Genomic DNA, 14,365 nt, shown 5'->3' on the forward strand with positions numbered 1-14,365 from the left:
TAAATCACTTTCGGGGAAACAAGGAATCACATTAGTGCTCTTTAGGACTCCTCTGCAACTATGCTTCTCTCCCTCGGGATAACCTTCTCCAGAAGGGAGCTCTTTGCCACCTTTCTTTCCCCTTTTTAACAACAACCAAATAGTGACCAGGATACGGTCTTACTCTGGTTCTGTCTTGGCGTTGGCAATATATGTTTCTATTATCTGATGAGTTGTTTTTCTCAACATATGGATAACAAGTCTTACAACTTTTGGTGTTCCCAATATTCCACTTTCGCTTTGATCGATGTTTGTTACATTGATATTGCTGGACTTGTAAATACTCTTGACTTGGGTTTTGCTTGTCAGCTTTTATTTGTAATACAGGTTCCCCACTGGGTTTGTGGGCCGTCCACTAACTCACACGCTTGCTTGCACATTCACTTTGATTCAACAGATATAACTTTCAATGTTTTTGAACAGTTCGGTATTCAAAATTAGTATTTCTGCTTTGTTCACCTGCACGTGAGTGAAACTGCCTGCCGTGTACACACAGATAGCGTCCGAGTGCTCAGGAGTCACTCGCAAGTTGTGCACTCACTGGGTAAGTCTCTCGATCACGCTCCACTAGATGTTTGCAGATCTTCTGTCGTTGTGGCTCGTCGCTGCCCTTCGAACAGCCTCCCCTTATCCACCTCTGCCCACGCCACTTGGAAATGGAGCTTCCGCCGCTCCAGAAAGGCTCAGGTTCAACCCAGCCCCCTGAAGCCTTTAAAGAGGCTAAACTTCTCTAGCTACTTCTGCTTTCCACTGTGCACTCTCTGCAAAATGAGTCTTAAATTTCTTTCTTTCTCACGCTTCCCGCGGCGCAACCTCTGCAACAATGATAACTTGAGGCAAAGACCCACCACCACTGTTGGCTTCACAGTGGCTCTGGTACCTTCTCTCCACTCCAACTTCACTTTCTTTTGCATACACGGCCTGCACTGCTTTCTCCTCTCCTGCTGCTCTGCTGCTGCTTCTGCTGCATTTGTCGATCTACTGCCTTCACAGGAGGGGTCTTTTTAAGCTTTTCAGTCTCCCTCAGGTGTAGGTCATTTACACTAATTAGCTGACCACTCATACAGCAGTATTCATCTGCATCCCTCGTCCTTGTCCCAGTACTGAGGGAATAATGGGACTTGAAGTCCCTGCCAACAAAGTTCATTTTCTCAACTTGTTCTACTTTGATGATTTGACCTTTACTCTCCACAATATTTTTCAAAGGAGTATCACACACATTATTCACTAGTCTTGTTTGGAAAGAGGAAAAAGGAGTTCTAGACTTTTGGCAGGTATTATTCACAAACTTCCTTCCGTTATACCCTTTTGAGTTAGAGAAGGGTCTAGCTCTATGGGTTTGAGAATTGATTGTATTCCTGTTTATACCACAGTAGGTCTGGCAGAGATCATGATTAAGATGTTCAACATGGGGAACAGCTAGGTTATTGTGGTTACAAGCAATTATATACTTTGGGATGTGGGATATGTCTCACCTGGTGGAAGGCAAATACTACGTCTCACACCACGGATTCCTCTCACCTCCCCAAGCCTTTTCACCTCCCAGTTGATCCTCCCACAGAACACCACCCACAAGGCCGGGATCAGGAAGCATCTGCCTTTCCCTGGCCACCTGCGAGGAGACTTTAGGCAGGGTTTCAGTGAGGAATTTGTAGGATTCATCACACCTGATAGGAGCTACATCTGTTTTGTATCTTGCTTTGTATGACAACATCATTTGATACCCATGTACAATAGTTATCTCCATACCATCTTCTTTTTCTTTTTACTCATAGGGCCTCAAATACTAATGCCAAACTACAATGCTTTTACCACTTGCAGAAACGAGAAGGGGCCACAAGATTTAGAGTCATGCAAACCTTTAATTATTGCCCATTTTGGAGCCTCATTGGCCTCCATCAGGATTATTTTAACCATGCGGTAATGGTTTTGTGCGGAGGACATTTCCTCTGTACAAGACTAGGTAAGTATTTTTTTACTTTTCATTTTAAACTATTAATTTGGCGGGTGGGTAAAAATGGTGGCACTCTTGATACCGCCACTTTTACCACAGTGCTAATCTTCATTCGAGGTCCAGAATGTTATTTTCAAAAACAAATGAATGGGGGTTTTAGAGAGACAAAGCTCTACAATGGCTACATTAACTACATTCTAGGGACACTCGAACTGTTATCTGATTTCTAATATCCTCCAACATCTACAACAAGGATGTGATGGCCTATTGATGCTCAGCTCTCACAAAACTTGTGTACAGGTGTGTTAAAAATTGGTATGATATCATATCATACCTCTGTGATGATATGAATCTGGAGGTGAAAAACAGGGTAGTTATTTTTGTTCTACTATTACAAATGTTAACAAACACATTCTTTTCATCTAGATATCTTTTGGACCCGATCTGACCATGGAGAATCCAACTGAGGAATCTTCCATGAAAAACGTAAGTATTTCCCATAGCCAACATGTGTTCATTAAAAACGTAAGTACTTTATGTCCTTGTTATGCCTCCTTTAATTTTGATTCCCTCTGTATCTGGAATGGTTGACCTTTGTGTCAATCTCCATCACAGTAGTCATGCTCTGTAAAGGGTTACAGGTGTTCATCCTACCAAAGCAATATGCCTTGTTTGAAGCCTTTACCATTAGCTTGTTGCCAATGTATGGATTTACCCACACACCAGTGTTGAACTTCTTTAGATAAAACCAGCCAGGAGCATGCTTCTAATTGCCCTTCTGCATTGGCAGTTTTATCCTGTAAAGTTCAACGTATCTAAAATGAAAAGGGGAAATCTGACAAACTTAAAAAACCTCTTGTAACACAAATAAATTGTTCCCTTCATCTTAACCCATCTGGCATGATGCATACCTCACCGCAAAGATTTTAAAGCACTTCCTAATTAGACTGGATGCTGTAATGATTCTACATGGTTCTCCAATTTTGAAGATTGGCCTGGTGTTAGAAATGGGACCTTTCTTCTAGCATAGTTAGCAATTTCCCCCGTGATCTGTCACACTCACATCCAGGTGAGGTGAAAGGCCAAAGGCGTTGGATCAGTGTCTTGATCTTTCTGTGGTGGGTGAAACACAGTTGTCAGAGAATCTTTAAAGCAAAAGAACAGCTGCGGAGCCATATGAGGTGAAAAGATAAAAATTTAGCAATAGTGAAATATCAAGCGTGAAGCGCAGCTCTCCACTTCAGCAGAGGCGCAACGCCAGTCACTGAAGGAGCAGACGGTGTGCAGTGCCAGTAGTTCTGGTAGGGAAGCACTATCTTCTTATTTATTTAGGCACACTAAACCCGTGGGCATCAAGGTGCTGGTTACAGTCACAAAAATTACAGCAGAACAGCAAACAATACTTGGAATATTGACAAATTGAAGGAGACATGCACAAACAAAGTTTGAGTAAGCCGTACTTGGTGGCAATCTCATATTTACAGATCCTGTGAGAATAGCCATGTTTTAAAGTGCTTATGGAATGACCAGTAAGAGTGCTCCAATTTCAATGCTAATGGGAACGTACTCCAATTCGTAGCGGCAATAACCATTAAACAGAGACCTCCTGATCTTTGAAGTCTGAATCGTGGGGCAGTGCCTTTGTTTATTTTTGAGTACCATCAGTAGTTTTCTAATAGTATTTTTAGTAGCCAGTGTGCTTAGTGCATGGGGCTCTCATCTCCTTGGCATCTTGTATGCGTTGCCATCGAGTGGTAAGGCTTCTGCAGGGCAGAGGAGTTTCAAGGGTTTCCTGCTTGATGAGCCAATCAGGATCAGGGGAAGAGAGATCAATGCCTGGTCTCTATTTGGCAAATGGAGTTCCAGTATTACCATACTGGGACAGAACACTTTGGTTAGGAAGGGTTCTGTCAGGTTGCATATTCAGGCAGGGTTTCAAGAAGATCCATCTAGGGGTTGTCATTTTCCTGGGCTCATCCCCAGATGTTACATGGCAGTAGAACAAAAGAAAGGATGAAGGTGGGCACCACTCTGAAAAAAAGTTAGTGTATCTGTAAGTAGATCTATTTATTACAAACAGTAAATCAAGGTGTCCTGAGCAAACAGATAAGAAAATCCTTAGCACACGGACTAAATCTGTAACAGCAAGAGGATCAGGGATTCCCATGGTCCAACCTAATGCTCAGAGTTAATGTATACTCAAACATTCATAATATTTAATCTCTATTGATGCATTCCCTAATGTCTAAAAAAAATAATCTCTTCATAGTATAATGTGTAAATGTTCATCATTGGAATGCAGTATGCAGTACAGAAGCCAATGCATTTCGGAGCAATGTCCGTCTTCAGGGCTAGAAACTGCATTCAGTGCAAACCCTCGCGTATAACTGAGGGTTCTCTTGCCACCCGCTGGTGGTTATAACAAAGCACTGTGGCGTTGGGACGCTCCAACCTCAATCAGGAGTCTGTGTATGTCTCAGAAGGCCATTTGACACTACTGCATTCTAATGATGAAATAAATAAGGACTGAGTTTACACATTATACTATGGGGAGAATATCTTTGAGACAGTAGGGAATGCATCAATAGAGATGAAATATTATGAATGTTTGAGTATACATTAACTGTGAGCATTAGGTTGGAGCAGGGGAAACGCTGATGCTCGTCCCGTTATGGTGATAGAACAGGCCATCCAACTTTATGGAGTTTAAGGGGGAAACCCGAGTCACTATCACATGGACGCTCTGTTCGAAAATTCTGGCAGTCACCCAGTGGGGCCTGCCACATTCAACTTTCAATGCCTTCTGCCAGGACCTTCGCAAAGGTGAGGATTGAGGATTGAATCATTACTAGCCATAGCTAGACTTGGGAAATGCTGCATGCACTTGCCAAGGAAGGCAGTAGTCATGATCACCTAAGGCCGTACTCACAGCCCATTAACTCTGTCATAGGAGAATCTACAATGTTATATCAGCTGCATTTAAGGGATATTTGAGCTGTTATTTCTGATATAATCCAACATCTGCAACAGGGATGTAAAGGCCGATAGATGCTCATCTCTCATATCTTTTAGAGTCCTGTGATGTTATGATGCTGAAGGTAAAAAACAGGGACGTTATTTGTGTTCTACTGTTACAAATGTCAACAGACACATTCTTTTCATTTAGGTATCTTTTGGACCCGATCTGATGGTGGAGAAGCCAACTGAGAAAATCTTCATGAAAAATGTAAGTATTTTCCATAGCCACCATGTGTTTATTAAATGCGTGAGTGCTTCCTGTCCTCAATGGGCATCATTTAATTTGCATTTCCTCTGGATCTCTAACACTAGACCTTTATGTCAATCTTTATCACATCAGCGCTGCTCTGGAAAGGGTTACAAGTTTTTATCCTCCCGAGCCAATATGCCTTATATGAAGCCTTTACAATAGGCTTGTTGCCAATGTATGGATTTACCTAAACACCAATTTTAAACTTCTTTAGGTGAAACCAGAAATAAGATTTTAATGCCCTTCTGCTCTGTCAGTTTTAGCCTGTGAAGCCCCTAATATGTAAAAGTAAAAAGACAAACTTCGAAAACATCTGGTATGATGCCTGCGGCACCACAAATATTTTAAAGCCCTTCCTTCATGAACTTCATACTGTACCTATTCTTCAAAGTTCTAAATGTTGGACGATTGGTCCTGTTTTATAGATAAGACCTTTCTTCTGGACCACTCAGCTGCCTTTCTGAAAGGGAATCCAGTGGCAGGAAACTCCTCAGTATAGCCATCAATTTCCCTCTGAGGTGTGTTTACGCTCATGTCCATATAAGTTGAAGGTCAATGGAGTTGGCTCACAGTGCTTTGCTCAATATGCAGTGGGTGAGGGACAGTTCTCAGAGGATCTTTCAACAAACCAAACAACCGTGGAACCATAGGAGGTGACAAAATGCCAAAGATGCAAAAGTAATATATCAGGGTTGAAGCACAGCTATATAGTTCATTAGCATGCAATTCCAGTGACTGATTGGGCAGACGGCGTGCAGCACCTGCAGTTCTGAAAGGAAGTGCAATCTTATATCCCAATAGTCATTTTGGATTTTCTTCCGTAGTTAGCTCATAGTATCTATAGTAATCAGTGTGCTTGGTGCTCACATCTCCTTCGTGTCTTTCATAGTCATCTAGTAGCAAGGTTTCTTCAGGGAAGTGGAGTTTCAAAGACTGCTGGTTTGACGGGTCAATCAGGATCAGGGAAAAGAGATCAATGCCAGGTCTCTCTTTGGTAATCAGAGTTCTAATACTACCTTTTTGGGAGAGAACTTTCTGGTGAGGAAGGATCCTGTTAGGTTGCAGATGCAGGCAGTATCTCCTGATGATCCATCTATGCATTGCTATATTCCTCTGTTCTCCTGGACTCATCCCCAGATGTTATATGGTAATGGAGCAGGCCATCCATGTTTATGGATTATAGGGGCTTGGGAGGGAACCCAGGTCACAATCACAGGGGTGCTTCTGTTCAAGAAGTCTGGCAGTCATCCAATCAGGGGTGTCTGCCACATTCGGTTTTCAATGCCGTCTGCCTGGGCATTCGCAAATGTGAGGATTGATGATCGGTTTGATATTAGTCACAGCCAGACTTGGGAAATGTTGCTTTCACTTGTCAAGGAAGACAGTAGCCAGGACCACCAAAGGCCAGTGTTGTAAGACAGACTCAGGAGACTGACACAAGGTCATGTTTTGTAGCATGGATTGTTTTGGACCAAATAAAATTAGGCCTATCCTGTCCACACTTCTAAGGTGGTTATTTTATTGGACATTTCTTATGGTGCCTATCCACAAGTGTTTCCAGGCGCCACAAGACAACAAGGGGGTGGGGGACATGGGGAATCATCAACAAAGAAACAAAGAAACTTATATTGGTCTTGTGACAATCCTACCGTGCAAGTGCATGAATGAGGTGATAAGTGCAAGAGGGTAAGGGGTAGAGGGAGATGTGCAGAAATGGGGTGCCCCATGGGTGGGGGTGGGCAAGTGCAGGTTCGGCCTAGGTGGCAAGTGCCAGGGAAGGGCAGGGTAGGGGAGGAGGAGTGCAGTAATGAGGTGGACTAATTTGCGATAGTCCTGGAAGGGGAGCCCAAGGGCAAGTGCTGGCAGTGGATGCTGGTGGGGATAGTCTGTCCCTTGTATGACTCTGAATGGAACAGGCCCCAGTCCTGCGGCAGATGGAGAGTTTAGCAAGGGAGAGGGAAAGGGAAGGAAGAGGAGAAAAGGAAGGTATTTAGAGGTTTCTGGAACTTAACAAGATCCGGTTTAAGTCTGAGGGGGGAGGGAGGCTGTTCCAGAGGGAGGCGCCAGCCGGGGAGGGGGGAGAGGGATCTATCTCCCACTCTCTGCTTGGAGAAGCGTTTGACCTTCAGAGAGTTGGTGCCAGACGACTGCAGGGAGGTATTTCGGGAGATAAAGCTGGATGTAGAGAGGTCCCAGGCCCCAGACAGCCTTATGGATGATACAGAGGGTCTTGAATTTCATCCATGCAGTCACCTAGGAGCCAGTGGAGAGATTTTAGGGTTTGAGAGATGCGGTCCCTGGGCTTGAGGCTTAGGATAAGTCTTGCAGTCCTATTCTGCATTAGTTGGAGGAAAGAGGAAGTTTGAGGAAGAGGCTATTGCAGTAGTCAAGCCTAGAGAGAACTAGACTCTGTAGACATTGAGCTGGGGGAAGGTGAGGAAAGGTAGAATGCCCATGGAGAGATGAAGCTGAAAATTGGATTTCTTGGCAATGTCCATGATGTGTGGAGAGGAGAGAGAGGATTCAAAGATGATCCGAAGGTTTTCTGCCTCACACATGGGTGAGGGGATGGGACCCAAGAAGTCTGGCCGGAGAGTGAGGGGGAAACTAGGAGCAGGTGTCCCAATGAGAAGGATTTCTCTCTGTCTTTCTGGCATTGAGGCAGAGATCAATGGCAGTGCACCATGCCTGAATAGCAGTAAGGAAGTCAGGTATGTGGGAGGAAGAGGAGTAGGTAGTGGAAGGCAGCTGGAAAGAGAGCTGTGTGTCGTCTGCACCACACCGGCGCAGAGTTTGACGCAGTGTGTGAAGCAATGTGTTTGGAGTTCGGTGGTGGGTGTGTGGGTCTGGGCACCTGACTCCACCTGAATTGGACCCATCGAGGGCATCAAGGACTAGACGCAGGCAGCCCGAGTCAGTAAATTGCTGCCTTTTATAACTTTATTGGGCACTGGTACAACTGTGAGCTCTATTATCTGCATACCAGATCAGCATTGATTCTGTCTTTAGGGATTTTGGGACAGTCGTCTGCCTCATAGCCCTTCCTCCGGCTCTGCCGTTTATGATTGACTACTCACAACGTCAGCTGCAGTTTGCAGATGCTTCTATTTGCATTACTATAACCCGGAGGACAATCAGTCGTACACCGGATTGCCTGTAATTCTACCTTTGTAGTTGGGGAGTGTGAGTCAGTTGTCTGCTTCATAGCCCCTGCTCTGGCTCTGCCAGTTTTTGATTCACTTGACTTTTCCATAAGGGTAGTGGCAGTAGCGGCAGCTTGTGGGTCCATCTACTTCTTTCTATGGCAGCAGCACTTTATAGCAGGAATCGGGGGGGGTGGAACTTTTTTTTTTACCCACGAACCTTCGACTTGGTGATTCCACTGTACTAAGTATATCCAGAGACCTTCTGTCAGCTAATCAGAAGGAAATATGTCTTAAGTATTCTGACCGTACAAGTAAGGATTTGATGATAGCCTCAAGTTCAATTCTTCAGACGATTGTACAGCTTCCTCCAGATGGGGCAACAGAGGTTGTACATTTGGGGGTATTTTATGCTCAGGTGGAGTCTGCAAAGCAATACAATCAGGTACACACAGCCTGCTCAAGGATTTTGCATGTTCATACCATTGGTGGCCTGGGAAGCGACTCCACGAAGGGAGGGGCGAGTAGTGTAAATCGCCAAAGACAGCTCTCCCTTTTTTCTGATAATTCTATGATTATAGACAAATCTTTTGTAAGAATGTGTAGACATTTGGAGGTTTCTCAGGGGAACACTGGGTGCCCGCAGTCTCCAAAGGACTTGTTGGGGGATTTTGCTACTGTAATACGGTCACCTAATTTAGGGAGTGCCACTGATCATGATAACCCTCCAAACTGACATAGTTCGGACTTCTTTACCCCAAAAAATATACACCTAAGGCGATAATCGCAGATGTTTCCCAGGGTGGATGCCTTGGGCCCGGCATCCTTTTTTGCTTTACTTCTGGTATTAGAGTCTCTTCTAAGACTCTACGATAACATCAAAGACATTGTCACCAATAATTCAGAGAAATTGTCATGTCTTGGGAATCACATTCTAAGATTGAAGGTCTCGGCCAAAGAGGCGAACCATTCCAGTCTGGATGTGGTGGATAAGGAGATTGATGTCCAATGTTCCCATCAATATGCAATTCCAAGTCATGGGGTTACCAATATGCTAGTCCTCCCAGCCACCAGCCAAACGCCTAACTCTCCTTCTCTGATATTGGAATGTATGTCCATGTTGAGTACTTCACCGGTTCTGTTTGAGTCACGGGATCCCAACAGCCATATGAGTGTTGGGGAAGAGGTTGTGATTTGTTCTGTGGCCCCTCCACTTACCAAGCAAACACGCAAAAAAAAGCCTAATGGAAGGGGAAAACAAATCTAAAAATAAAACAGCCACCAACACTAAATTGCTGGAATTATTGGCTTAAATATTTATGACAAATCCCACCATCAAAGGAAATTATTGATTTGAATACCAAGGTGATGAGGAGGGTTCTTGTAACTCACATTTCTACCGGGAAGATCGGGCTACCGGCTGTAAATCATCTAACAGTTCTGTGGGTACTAATACTATGGTTATATTAGACAGTGAAGTTCACAGTGTGGGAGCATCTGACATCGCTTTAAACCCTCTGGACTTCCTGCCACTTATATCCGTGAACCATATGAGCGCAAAACAAATGAAAATGGCTACGTTCTTTCATCCATCTAATCATCTTGCTCCAGTGAGTGGGTCAACAATGGAGCAAGTCAATCAGTTGCAGTCTAGTCAACATACAACAGATGGGCTGTTGACGTTTACAACGAGATCTGTGATACCCTCAACATCCAACGAAGATCTATTGGGTGTGGGGACGGTCAATAACAACATGGACCGATACACCTCCAAGATCGTTGGACGCAATTTATTAATCAAGAATCCGGTTTTAAATTCCTGAACTGAGCTAAACGGTTGGAGATCTTTAAATTGATTCCATTGCTGGGTCTCTGCAGTCAGAGGACATTGAGTATATATCTTTGTCAGCAGTCCCCAACTATTACATGACATCTTATTTTCATTCTAACATTATTGCCAATATGGCATGGGAGCAGCGATCTAATTTAAAATCATTGGGCTTTGCTCTCCATGAAGTTCGAATGGTGGAGGAAGCAAATACCTTTGTATCTAGTCCATGCCAAGGGGCACCGATACCTGGGAACTCTACCACAAATAAAGTCATTGGTTCTGACTTGTCATTTAAGCCATTTCCACAGATCACAATCATGTTTGGCGAGGGACAGAACTGGTCCTGGGTCGATTCGGCAGTTAAAACGTTTTCTGCCTTACCCTAACTGTACCTCTATCAAAGTTGTATCATGGAATGTATGCAGACTGAATAACGTTGGCTAAGATGTTTCATAATTCAGATTTTTATGAGATCGGCTAATATTTTGATTTTGCAGGAAACCATGACATCTTCTCATGTTGATCTTGGGGGGTATCAGACTTACGCTCTTACTGCCATTCGAGCCGACAAGGGTCGACAGAGTGGTGGTTTGCTCATAGCTATTGATGGAGCCTTGGAATTAAAATCTGAATTGTTTTTTAGTTCAAAAGGAGTCCTTGCAGTATCAATCATTGAAAATGTTGGGAGAGCAAGTACTTTGGTGGTCAATGTGTATTGGAACCCGGCCAAACAATCCTTGGCATCTATTCATCTAGTGTTGTCGGAACTGTTTGAACTTAGGTTAATGGCAGGCTTTGATTACCAGTTAATATTGGGGGGTTCAATCCAAATTGTGTGGAAGCGGCTAGACTGGATGCAGCTGATGCCCTTCCACATCCTTCCTCAACTAGTGCCAACAGGGGGGTGGTGTGGGATTCATTCTTGACTGCCTGGCAATTCACATTGGTTGAACTGTCATTTCATATGATTTCCCAAGTGTATACTTGGCATAGGGGATTGGCCACCTCGTGGATCGACCATTTTTTGTCTCTTGACAATCAATATCTATATGTGGGTATTTTGGCATCTACAATCCTCAACAAGGTGATCACTTAATGATCTTCTTTGAGTTTGCTCTTCAACATTCCGCCTACGAGCTACGAGCTTATTCCGACTATGGCTTGTCTCTCGGTAGATAGAGGTGGCCTCTCACTACGATGGAATGAGAGTCTGCGTCAGAAATGTACACACTTGCTGTTAAATGTGTTGAAAACGGCTAGGATCAAGGGTTGGCAACAAGAGGCACTCTGCAGGTCACTGGAAGATCTATATGTGATCGTTAGGGATTGTCGAAATTGTATTACACAAAAGGGACTGGGGATGAATAAAGGGAGCAAGGCCCACACGTTTAATGCAAGAATTGCTGCCTCCAAAAGAGCTAAGCAGGCAACTATAAACAGCTAAAATTAAAGGGTTGAATACCTGGTTGCTAAACAGTTAATTTGTCAACATCAGAAAATCTTCTTGAAATCGGTGAAATATGAGATACATATGAATGATAACCATAACATACTGAAGTATCTCCTGGCAAAAAATTCACATCATTTTTGGGCCTGTATAAACTATGGTATTGGGGTCTCTCCACCACATGTCGACTGCTCAATCTCAGAGGACATTTGGATAGACTTTCTGGTGTGTAAGTATGACTTACCAACCAGGTTTAGGGGATTTGACGATCCTACACAGGGCCCGTTTATTATGGGCTACTGCTAAGATGAAGCGCTCAATGGCCCCAGGGCCCGATGGCCTTCTCCTTTTGTACGGAAGAAAGTGCCAACCCTGTGGTCTGAGCTTTCCAAAACCGTGCGTTGACCACATCTTTGAGACCCATAGGATTCCCTTTCTATCGTCATGGCTGTCCTGCGGGTCCCGCTCAGGGGTAAGTAGCCACGGCCTCAAGGGATATCCTCCATCACCTGCAAGCAAATACAAATAGGTGTGTGTCACTCTGAGCTGCCACATTCAGGAAGCACAGTCATGCCCGCAGCAATTTGGTGTGGACATGCACATGTCCCTGTACGTATGCACGAATGTTACTTAGATGCATACTATACTGCTATGAGGTGTGGTAGTCTGGATGGCGTTCAATAGATGATGCAGGGTGAAATAATGCATGCTGAGGCAGCTGTACTGTGGTTGTATGACAATGTTTAGCCCACTGTTCATGGTCACACTAGCCACATTGGCACAGTAGCGATCCTGTTCATTCATGCATTGCTTGACATACACATGGTGGTCAGGTTGTGCGTCTCACATGTGGTCATTGATATGCATTAATGGTCAGATGTGTGCCAATGATGTGTCATGTTGGGGTTGGGAGGTTCAGGTCAGGTGTCATTAGCTCTGCGTGCATTCTCCACTCACTGTCCATTCCCACCCAGGTGGGGTATGCAACCCCCCCTTTCCCACCCAGGTGGGGTATGCATCCCCCCCATTCCCACCCAGGTGGGGTATGCATCCCCCCATTCCCACCCAGGTGGGGTATGCATTCCCCCCCCATTCCCACCCAGGTGGGGTATGCATCCCCCCTTTCCCACCCAGGGAACACCTCCCTACCCCAATGCACTGCCATGGCCCACTCAGGCAACTCACCAAGCAGCCAGGCACGTGGTCCAGCATGCCGCTCCATGTGAAGGGGTAGCGTGGAGTTACGCAGCACCATGGCATCATGTGCTGATCCGGGAAATCTCACGCAGCAATGTGTGATGATCTTGCTGGAGTCACATACCATCTGCACATTGATGGAGTGGTATTGCTTGGATTGCGGTACACCGCCTCTACGGCATGGGGGAACTACCAATTCTACATGGGTGCAGTCCAGGGCACCAACACAATTGGGCATGCCTGCCAGTGCATGGAAGCTTACTTTGGTGTCGGCTATCTCCTGGGCAGGGATATGTGGGTGCTAGCGTGCTTCAGGAATGCATCCAGCACTTGGTTCAGCATGCGTAAAAATAGTGGTTGCGAAATGCCGTGCAGCTGGCCCACTGTGTGCTGGTAGGTGCCTGTGGCCAGGAAGTGGAGCACAGACACCAGCTTTAGTAGCGGGGGGATGGCAGTGCGTATTTCTATCAGGCTGACAATGTCATTGTGTATCATGTCCACTATGGTGGTGATGGTGTCCCGGTCCAACCGGTACAGGGTGTGGATCTGCTCAGGGGTTAGATTGAATGGACTGGGTCTGATGCAAGTGATTGGCGGCTGCCTACGAGGAAGTACTGGCTGCACTGGTGGTAATTGCTGGGCCAGTCTCACCCTCCTTCTCCTCCTGTGTCTCCTCTGTGCTGCCTGTTGTTGCTGCTGTAGTTGTTGTTGTAGTTGCTGTTGTTGCTGTAGTTGCTGTAGTTGTAGCAGTATAGGCATGTCCTCCAGCACCATGATTGAAGCAGCTAGTGGTAGCATTTTGGTGTAGGAAGGGGTGTGGTGTGTGGGTGTACTCCTTTTATACTGGGCCAGACTCCATTGAGTCCACCTGTGGTGATTGTGTGCACCTGTGGCATTGCTGATTGCTGTTTATGGGTGGTGCACGATGCCTGTATGGCCGCCATCGTGCAGCCCCTAATTACCGCCTTCGGGATGCCGGTATTTGCATGCCCGCGTGGGTTGTGATGTCCTCCAATTACCGCCATGCCTGTATTTGCTCCCCGAAGGGGCATGTGTACGTGCCCATGCCGGTATGTGGGGGCACGGTACGGGCGGTGCCGGTATTGGCGGGTTGTCGGGTCGTAATGACCCGGACCGTAAACAATGCCACTATTACCATTCCATCTTCCTTTTTTCATTACCTCCATTCTCGTAATGAGGCCCAATGTTCCCCAAAAACTGGTTCAACATATTGCTTTATTACACAAGAATTCTTCTCTCAAGATCAGACTAACACAAGAAGGAGTCATGACAGGTTAGTCCCTTCACATTTGGTACTTAGGGATGTATTCTGGCTCCGACACTTTTTAATCTCTATGTGAGTGATATTGATGAATTATGGAAGGCATACAATATTGTTCTGGTCAGGTTGGGACATCTGAGGCTTACTTGGCTTGCTTTCACAGACAATATCATTCTTTTCGACAGGACGCCCATGGGGCTACAA

The sequence above is a fragment of the Ambystoma mexicanum genome, chromosome 14 (assembly GCF_040938575.1).
Source record: "Ambystoma mexicanum isolate Mex_15411 chromosome 14, UKY_AmexF1_1, whole genome shotgun sequence".
Taxonomy (NCBI): Eukaryota; Metazoa; Chordata; class Amphibia; order Caudata; family Ambystomatidae; genus Ambystoma; species Ambystoma mexicanum.